The sequence below is a fragment of the Girardinichthys multiradiatus genome, chromosome 21 (genome assembly GCF_021462225.1).
Source record: "Girardinichthys multiradiatus isolate DD_20200921_A chromosome 21, DD_fGirMul_XY1, whole genome shotgun sequence".
NCBI lineage: Eukaryota > Metazoa > Chordata > Actinopteri > Cyprinodontiformes > Goodeidae > Girardinichthys > Girardinichthys multiradiatus.
In genome coordinates this window covers 10,777,133-10,786,997 of record NC_061813.1, presented here as the reverse complement: position 1 = coordinate 10,786,997, position 9,865 = coordinate 10,777,133, and the positions used below count along the sequence as shown (strand labels likewise).

The 9,865-nt window shown below is 43.4% G+C and overlaps 1 long non-coding RNA gene across 1 annotated transcript; it reads right to left on the bottom strand.

The window, feature by feature from the left end:
- Positions 1-1,732: 1,732 nt before the first annotated feature.
- LOC124858471 lies at positions 1,733-3,473 on the bottom strand. Its single transcript, XR_007035854.1, has 3 exons — positions 3,402-3,473; positions 1,896-2,217; positions 1,733-1,814 (listed from the first exon to the last, which is right to left on the bottom strand). It is a non-coding gene; the product is annotated as an uncharacterized LOC124858471 (long non-coding RNA).
- Between the last annotated feature and the right edge of the window lie 6,392 nt (positions 3,474-9,865).

The following is a 9,865-nucleotide window of genomic DNA, read 5'->3' as shown; positions in this document are numbered from 1 at the left end:
AAGAGGCCGGTTGATTACCACTGAGCTGCGAGCCAAATCACACAGCTCTGTTTCCATTTTAATGTTAACCACAAGCTCTAAAACGTGGCCCTGAATTCAGATTCAGCAATATCAACAACATTCATTCACTAACTTTCACAATAAGTCAACAATAAGCGTGAACGATGAATGTTCTTCATAGAGCAGATATTCAATTATGATGGATTGAACGACAGCTTATTTTGCATAATGCTTTCCCTCTTCCCCGTTGGGGTGTTTATTTTTGGCTTATTGTTTGCTGCCTGTGAGTAAACTGTTCAAGAGCTCTAATAGCCAAGACACCATTCTTCTGCAAGATTTGAAAAACAGCCCCACAGCATTGTTTCATAGAGCTGAAATTCCAGGAGGGTGGATAGATTTTGGAGAAAATCCCTCCACCCGGAATGTTTTATCACCTACTTTTTTTTTTGTACTGGACCTCTTGCCCTTGAAAACAAATTGATCTCCAAACCTAGGCTGCACGTGCCTTCAGCCTTCAAGTGGCGGAATGCAAAGTGTGGATTTAGACATCTGATAACAGTCCAGGAAAGCATGAAGGAAGTTGCCTAATGGAGAAAAGACGAGCCTGAGTGAAAGGGTGAAATTGCCTGTTAATGGCATCTCTCTCCCAGCTGCGAGGGCTGCAGATGTGTGGAGGTGCTGAGACAAATAAAGATGGGTCATGCAGGGGCCACAGCATCCAGACAACAGCTTGTATGTTTCTCTTAAATATGACTTCAACACAACAAATGAATTTCGTAGCACTTGGGAAGGGATGGGATCCAGCTGGCTGTTGGCTAACCAATATGTAATGTATTTCCAATGTGGAGGGCTTGCTCCATCATCGAGACCCATGATTGAAAAGTTTGGGCTAGCTGAAAATGTATTTTCCTAGTAACATGTAGTGCAGCAGAAAATGACCTAGAAATTATATTTATGAAAAGCTGGGTAGGAGAGGAGAAAGTTGGGGTATTTGGAATGTAAATGATTGCCGTCAATTTTAAAATAAAATCTGTCCAAGATGATTCAGAAAAAAAACAACTGCAAACACAATTATCAGTATTGGGGCCAAGTCATGGTAATACCAAGACTTTTTGGACCGATTTTAGAGAAACAACAAAAAACAATTTAATAAATGATGAGGATGAAATTCAATTGGCATGGAGAAAAGAGATATTCATCCTGTTTTCTTTCGGAATAAATCCTAAAGGAAATACCTACTAAATCCTCACAGCATCTAAGCCTTTTTTGCATTTTTAAAACTACAACAAATAAATGTTCAAGCTGGCTAGAGGTGGACCTATGTAGGCCTTATCTATCTCATGCAGGCTTTAAAGGAATAGGTAAGAAGTTTTTTAAACTGAAATTATGTGAAGTTATCAGTGGCTCCCTTACCTTTAGTTGACAGATATCACAATAGCACTGCCTTTGTAGAAAAGGGAATACACCCCTTAGAGCTGTGGTAGGCTAACAGCTGGTCAGACATTTTTCCTTTTTCAGCAGACTTTATCAATTTAAAACAATCTAAACTTGAAGTGTTTATATCTGTGGGGATACAACTGTATATTAGCGCTATATTAAATGTCTACACATTCACAAGAGACCATTGTTAAGTATGTCACTGTTTTCTTGGCTGGACAACTTTTGTGTTACTTCACTTGTCATAACAGTAGATAACCGACTCTGTAAAAGAGCAACAACTATGGAGACTGAGCAGCTTTTGAAAGAGTTTATTGAAGGACAACAGGGTGAGAATGGTAAACTGTCAGGACCTTCCGGATGGATCTGGCCCAGCACTGAGGAAGAGAGGTGAGTAGTTACTGACTGGTAGAGTAATGATAATGTAGCTGCACTGAATGGATATGAAGAGGTCTTACTGTCGGAGAAGGGTGGAAGCTTGTCAGCAGTAGGTACGTCATCCACAGAAGCTGAGTTTAACAGGTGGAGTTATCCAGAGGTTTTAGGAACTGAATTTTTCTCTTTCGATCAGCGCTTCAGAGAGGCAAAAGGTGTTGGAGGGTGGACAGGTAGGTGAGCAGTGGTTGTGTGTTCCCTGGGGAATGATCTCTGAGTCCAGAAAGCAGGCAGCAGGAGGGGTAAGGAGACTCACGACATGGTTTTCAAGGTGGAGTCCGAAGGAGTTCACAAGGTAAGGAACAAAGCTGGAAGTCCTGGGCATGAACACCAGAGGAGTTCAGTCTGGAGAGAAGAAGCATAAATTTGGGTTAGAGCTGAATCACAAAAAAACCCTAGGAAACAGTGGGTAGGGGTCAGGTTACCACGCCACGTGTGCTAACAAACTCCCGTCTCTTTCCGAGTTCCTGCTCCTTAAGGAACACCTTCTGATTAGACTCAATAAGCAGCCCCTGGAGCTGCAAACGAAGAGCTGCACCTGCCAGTCACAGCCTATAGGGGGAGAGAGAACACCATACCGCACACCAACCTGCACACAACCTCTGCAGTATGACTAAACTAAAGTTACGCTTGTTGGGCTGATCATTGAATCAGTCCATCTTAGCAGCTACCACTCGTCGGTCTGCTGAAAGATTGAAATAACATTGGATTTCGCAGCCGGCAGTCAGTAGTTCAACAGCAATGATAGAGTTTTTGTACCACTCACGGTCTCATAGTGGTTTGAAAATTATCCCAGTGAACCTCATGAATCTAGAGCCTTCTCAGAAATCTCAGGCTTTCTTCACTTTTCTATAAACTCACTGTGACATCTGTCTACTGCAGGTAGAGTTACAGTTAGCCAGTGCTCACAAATCATTTGTGTCCTGACTGTCACTGTTTTTGTTTTCTTTTTCTTTTTTGTTTTTTTTTACCGTGTCCTGTCTGGCAGAGTAGCGCTCAGAAATTGAGTTTTGACGAAAATTCAGAATGAAAGATTCACCTTCACCGCCTTCACCTTCCAATGACTCTTCGGTGCGTTTCCCGGCCTTCCAATCAGCATCCTGTCCGTCTGATGCTCCATCCAATCACCTTCCGACGCCTTGCTTTTGAAGGATCTTCTACCGTGTTCATCCTCGCTTGTCAGCTGAGCTCATCTACGACTCTGACGCCTCCTCGCACTGTTCATAACTGACTCTCCTCCCTCCCCTACCGCTCGTAGGAACGCTTGCCTCGCTTCATGGCTCATTTCTTCCTTGTCTTAGCTCTGGGCAAGCGGAAAGCGCATCAAGAACTCCTACACTTCTGCTAAGCGTCGCCGAGGTAGCCCTGCCTCCTCACCGGCTCCCGCCGCTGTGTCACCCGGCCTGTTTTCTCCAGCAGTTTCTCCTTCCATCTTCATCCCTCAAACCGATCATCCTACAAATTTACATGCTTCATTCATCTCGTTCATGGGTCCCCCCCCCCAGCGTTCCATGTCATCCCTTACTCACCTGCTGTGAGTTCGCCGCCATCTCTGCCACATCAGCATTTCCTCTTTCCCGCTCCATCGTAGCTGCCTGCTCCTCGGCTCCTCCCACCGCCGTTCGTCCTTGCTAGCGCCCGGCCTAGCTTGTCTCTAGGTCAGATGTATCACTCCACTCTCTCTTCTCTATCTTTTTCATTCATGTGCTCTTCAAGCGTGCGGTGTTTCCCACCCCTCTTTTCATTCAGGTTGATCATTTACTCTCATGTATTCTACCACCTCATTCAGGCTCAGCTCTAAATCCTACCGAGGCAGCTTATTATCTGGTTCTTTCATTTTACCATCTCCCGAGGCTGTCTAAATGTATCGCTTCCTTTTGATTACTTTCTGCTTCGTTTAAATCATCTCGTCCCCGGCTTTCTGTCCGAACTACCGCACCCTGCTGCCGGTCAGACCTCTCGGAGTTTCTCCGGTCCTTGGTCCCCAGAAACGATCACACTCTCTAACACTGACACTTAAAGGACAATTTTCAAACAGCTCCTAACTTTCTGCTCTTTTATTCTAAATTGAGCAGAGGGGTGATTACAGAGATCAGCGCTGGTGCTCCCATCTCGGATCATCGCTGTGTGTGGAAGGTTGATGGGGAGCCCCGAGAGAAGGTCACACATGGTTTTATCTGGCACTCCAAAGCAATAGATGTGCACTTCCCTAGTGTTTATCAGTAGATTACGTGCCACCATTACGGTGTCTGTCTGATAGGTTGTGTAGTAGCTGGTGTCCATTTTTTATCTAAGTGTGCTGCTGCATTTTAATTAAACAGTTATCGGCTACTCCCTTTAAAAAAAAAAAAACCAGTGTCCCAGCCACAGGTCATTCATGTCAAAACCTTTGGCCATTTATCCCCGTATGTCTGTCAATGTGTATTTTTATCTTTATGGGATGTATGGACGAAATCAGCTACAGGTCCTTCTCAAAAAATTAGCATATTGTGATAAAGTTCATTATTTTCCATAATGTCATGATGAAAATTTAACATTCATATATTTTAGATTCATTGCACACTAACTGAAATATTTCAGGTCTTTTATTGTCTTAATACGGATGATTGTGGCATACAGCTCATGAAAACCCAAAATTCCTATCTCACAAAATTAGCATATTTTATCCGATCAATAAAAGAAAAGTGTTTTTAATACAAAAAACGTCAACCTTCAAATAATCATGTACAGTTATGCACTCAATACTTGGTCGGGAATCCTTTGGCAGAAATGACTGCTTCAATGCAGCGTGGCATGGAGGCAATCAGCCTGTGGCACTGCTGAGGTCTTATGGAGGCCCAGGATGCTTCGATAGCGGCCTTTAGCTCATCCAGAGTGTTGGGTCTTGAGTCTCTCAACGTTCTCTTCACAATATCCCACAGATTCTCTATGGGGTTCAGGTCAGGAGAGTTGGCAGGCCAATTGAGCACAGTGATACCATGGTCAGTAAACCATTTACCAGTGGTTTTGGCACTGTGAGCTGGTGCCAGGTCGTGCTGAAAAATGAAATCTTCATCTCCATAAAGCTTTTCAGCAGATGGAAGCATGAAGTGCTCCAAAATCTCCTGATAGCTAGCTGCATTGACCCTGCCCTTGATACAACACAGTGGACCAACACCAGCAGCTGACACGGCACCCCAGACCATCACTGACTGTGGGTACTTGACACTGGACTTCTGGCATTTTGGCATTTCCTTCTCCCCAGTCTTCCTCCAGACTCTGGCACCTTGATTTCCGAATGACATGCAGAATTTGCTTTCATCCGAAAAAAGTACTTTGGACCACTGAGCAACAGTCCAGTGCTGCTTCTCTGTAGCCCAGGTCTGGGGAATGCGGCACCTGTAGCTCATTTCCTGCACACGCCAGTGCACGGTGGCTGTGGATGTTTCTACTCCAGACTCAGTCCACTGCTTCCGCAGTTCCCCCAAGGTCTGGAATCGGCCCTTCTCCACAATCTTCCTCAGGGTCCGGTCACCTCTTCTCGTTGTGCAGCGTTTTCTGCCACACTTTTTCCTTCCCACAGACTTCCCACTGAGGTGCCTTGATACAGCACTCTGGGAACAGCCTATTCGTTCAGAAATTTCTTTGTGTGTCTTACCCTCTTGCTTGAGGGTGTCAATAGTGGCCTTCTGGACAGCAGTCAGGTCGGCAGTCTTACCCATGATTGGGGTTTTGAGTGATGAACCAGGCTGGGAGTTTTAAAGGCCTCAGGAATCTTTTGCAGGTGTTTAGAGTTAACTCGTTGATTCAGATGATTAGGTTCATAGCTCGTTTAGAGACCCTTTTAATGATATGCTAATTTTGTGAGATAGGAATTTTGGGTTTTCATGAGCTGTATGCCAAAATCATCCGTATTAAGACAAGAAAAGACCTGAAATATTTCAGTTAGTGTGCAATGAATCTAAAATATATGAATGTTACATTTTCATCATTACATTATGGAAAATAATGAACTTTATCACAATATGCTAATATTTTGAGAAGGACCTGTATGCTTAATATTATTAAAGATTCTCCCTAACATTTCTTAGGATCCTCTTCTGGCGCTCAGCCATCTCTAGGCATTCAGAGTCGCCAGCTGCATAGTTACATCCTGTATGTGGCAACTGGCGCCATGCTCCACCGTAACCTGCGAACAGGTGGATAAGACCCGTCGGGGTGGAGTTAAGCAATGTGCCTCTCATTGGCTACCAACCCTTATCTCCTGATGGTGGAACCCCAAGCAGCCATTCAGGGATTATTATTATATATTTTCAACCTTGTTCCCAACCAGGCGCTAAAACTATTTCCTGTTACAATATTCATCATAACTATCTTTTCCCGTGATGATTGTAAAGCACACTTTCTCTCTGCACACAGGGTTGGCGCTGCTCTGTTCAGTGGTTTACAGCATCTCCCCGGACTATGTGTTTCAACATAAGCACTAATCGTGCTGCTGCCACAGCAGCTTAACAAACTCTTATAAAACAATTTATGAACAGTCACTTTTTAGTAAGGTTATTTACATGGATGTAGCTCCGTCCGTAGGTTTTGGGGGATTTCTCAGGGCAATTCGTTTCCGCTGTAAGGCCTTCTTTCTTCTATGATCTGAATCCCCAGCTTTCTATGAGATCATCCCATCACTATAGCCTGCTGCATTTGGGGCATTTCTGGAAGAAGCGCATCGCCGCTTTTCTGATAATGCAGCAGTGGTCAATCCTGTTAGTCAAAGCCGCTTGTCCTCTAAGGCATTATGCCTTACCTCCTGTGCATCCTGGCAAGCCATAACTCATAACCTCATCATTCCTGCCCATCATGTTCCAGGTTATTCTATTTAGTTCCTAGGTCTTCTGTTGTTCTGGAGGGGGGAATTGTCCGAGCTTCTGCTGGCAACAACTTAATGCTCACCCTCTACCGATGATCCACATAGCCCTGTCTTTTAGTGTTTAACCCTTTCTCTCTCCTAGACATGGCGATTGACTGAGCTTAACTGTAACAAACTCTATGCGCTCTCTTTCAGACTCTAACCTTGAAAACTGGCTCAGAGTTTATCTGTTCTTTCTTTCCCATATAAAGTACTCCTGGATCAGTGCTTCTGTGTTCTTTTTGTGTCTCTGCTCTGTTCTCTCAAACCCCCAGTCGGTCGTGGCAGATGGCCGCTCACACTGAGCCTGGTTCTGCTGGAGGTTTCTTCCTGTTAAAAGGGAGTTTTTCCTCTCCACTGTCGCTACATGCATGCTCAGTATGAGGAATTGCTGCAAAGTCAACGCCAGTGACTGTCCGCTGTCTCTACATGCTCATCCGAGAGGAGGGATTGCTGCAAGTCACTGACTGGATGCAATCTGCTGGGTTTCCTTAGATAGAAAAACTTTTTATTCAATTTGAATAAAAAGCTAACTCTGACTGCACTGTTTAGTGGTTCGGATTAATTGGAATGTATGTACCTGACTGTTGTGAAGTACCTTGAGACAACATGTGTTGTGAATTGACGCTATATAAATAAAACTGAATTCAGTCTACTTCAATTTCTCTTTTAAAGTCTAAGGTCGAATCCATCTCTTCATCCTTGCTAATATCAACCTGCATTCTATTATTTATCAGGTTTAACCTTTGTCTACTTTCAAATCCTTTTCCTGCGCATGCCCCATTTCTCACGCTAGAAGGAGCCACATGTCCGTATCCTGGTTCCTCAAATATTATAGGCATGTCCCAGTTCATTGCATTACGCCCCATCCAGTTTTCACGCCATTCCTTCAGAATAGGAGCAGCCGTAGTGGCTGCTCCTATTCTGAAGGAATGGCGTGCAGTGACCCAATGTCTCTCCCTCTGCCACTCTCCAGCAATTGGGTCGTTGGTCTTCTTCATCCTTCTCTTCCTATGTTTGCCCGGATTTCCATTCCAATGTTTTATCAGCTCTCAGGTAAGAGCTCCCAACAATTCCTGGTGGTGGTGGGCCTTTATCCATCATTGGCTTTGTTCAATCGTCATGTTACTGTTTATGCAAGTCTCTTCCCCTCAGCACCTGCCAGTCTTGTATAATTTTCTCCCTCACTCTAGCTCACCTATGTTCTTTGAAAAGTACTTCTATTTGTTTCGCCCTTCCTTAAATGAAGGCTGTTTATTCCTTGTCTTCTCATGCTTTGTGCATTACTTTACTCATCTTCCTGCATTTACTTTGTCGTTCTCTTATTACTCAACCCTGACTCATAGATCTTTATTTTAACCTTATTTCTTATCTTCATCTGCATTTCTTTAATGGGATTTTCAGCACTCCATAGCTTTCCGTAATTTTTTCATCTCATTTTCTTCATCCTTCATCTTTTTATTCCTTCATTACCCGTTCTATCTGTTCTTTACTAGCTGATCCGTTCATAACTTATCTTTATTCAAATCCACAGCGGATATACCTCTAATCGCACATTGCCACATGGCATATCTATCATCTCGCTCTGCTCTCGAAAGTTTGAAATAATCACGCATTGCCTACATCGGCATATCTATCCCCTTACTCTGCTCTCTAAGCTTTCATCAAGCGTTGCATCGCTTGCATTGCCAACACGGCATATCTATCACCTTGCTCTACTCTCTAAGCATAATCAAGTATTGCCAAAACGGCCATATTTATCACCTTGCATTGCCCCTCTCAGCATATCTATCACCTTGCTCTACTCTCTAAGCATAATCAAGTATTGCCAAAACGGCCATATCTATCACCTCGCATTGCCCCTCTTGGCATATCTATCAACTCGCATTGCCCCTCTCGGCATATCTATCAACTCGCATTGCCCCTCCCGGCATATCTATCAACTTGCATTGCCCCTCTCGGCATATCTATCAACTTGCATTGCTCCTCTCGGCATATCTTCCATCTGCTTTGCTTCTTTATTATTTTCCTTGCTTCATAGCCTATTTACAAACTTATTTTCTCTCTTTTAATCTTCCCTGCGACTTTTGCTTCTCTTTTTCTTTCTTATTTCATTCCTCTTTCTTGATAGATGCCCCTCTAGTACTTTATTAGGCCTCGTCCCAGCCTCAGCCCTTATTTTTGGGGGAAGACATATTTAAATGTAAGCCTTACAAATGATCATCTTAGCTCATGTCATTCTCAGCATTCATGTCTTCCTCCCAGGTCCGAGGGCCAAAGAAATAACCATGTAATTTCTCATCATTAATACTTTTCTAATTGCCATCCCTCTCTTTGTGAGTCTTTTCAGATTGAAATGGAGTTTTGACGAAAATTCAGAATGAAAGACTCAACCTTCACCACCTCCACCTTACAATGACTCTTCGGTGCATCTCCCGGCCTTCCAATCAGCATTCTGTCCGTCTGATTCTCCATCCAATCACCTTCCGACACCTTTCTTTTAAAGGAGCTTCTACCGTGTTCATCTTCGCTTGTCAGCTGAGCTCATCCCTCCTCCACCATCTTCCTTCACATCTACTCCTGGCTTCCTCGCTCCCTGGCCGCCAATCCACCACCAGTGTCGGATCAGGGGGAAGACATATTTAAATCTAAGCCTTACAAATGATCAGCTTAGCTCATGTCATTCTCAGCATTCATGTCTTCCTCTCAGGTCCAAGCGCCAAAGAAATAACCATGTAATTTCTCATTATTAAAACTTTTCTAATTGTCATTCCTCTCTTTGTGAGTCTTTTCAGATTGAATTGTTGTCTGAGTGCCAAGAAGAAGCCCAACGGATTTACTTTCACAAGTGGAGCATTACAGCTAATGCTTTAAAGCTCTGCTTGATATTTATAAAATAAACTTTATTAGAAACTGCTTTGGTAATATTTCAAAAAAAAAAAAAAAAAATAAGAAGCACGAAAGAGAAAGAGGTGGGGCAAAAAGGAAAAAAAGGAGAGAAGGAGAAAATAATGGAGGAGAGAAAGAAGGATGAAGACAATACAAGATGACATACTGCTTGCTTCTACACCTGCAAAAATATGCATATTAACAGCTTTTTTTACCAAAACG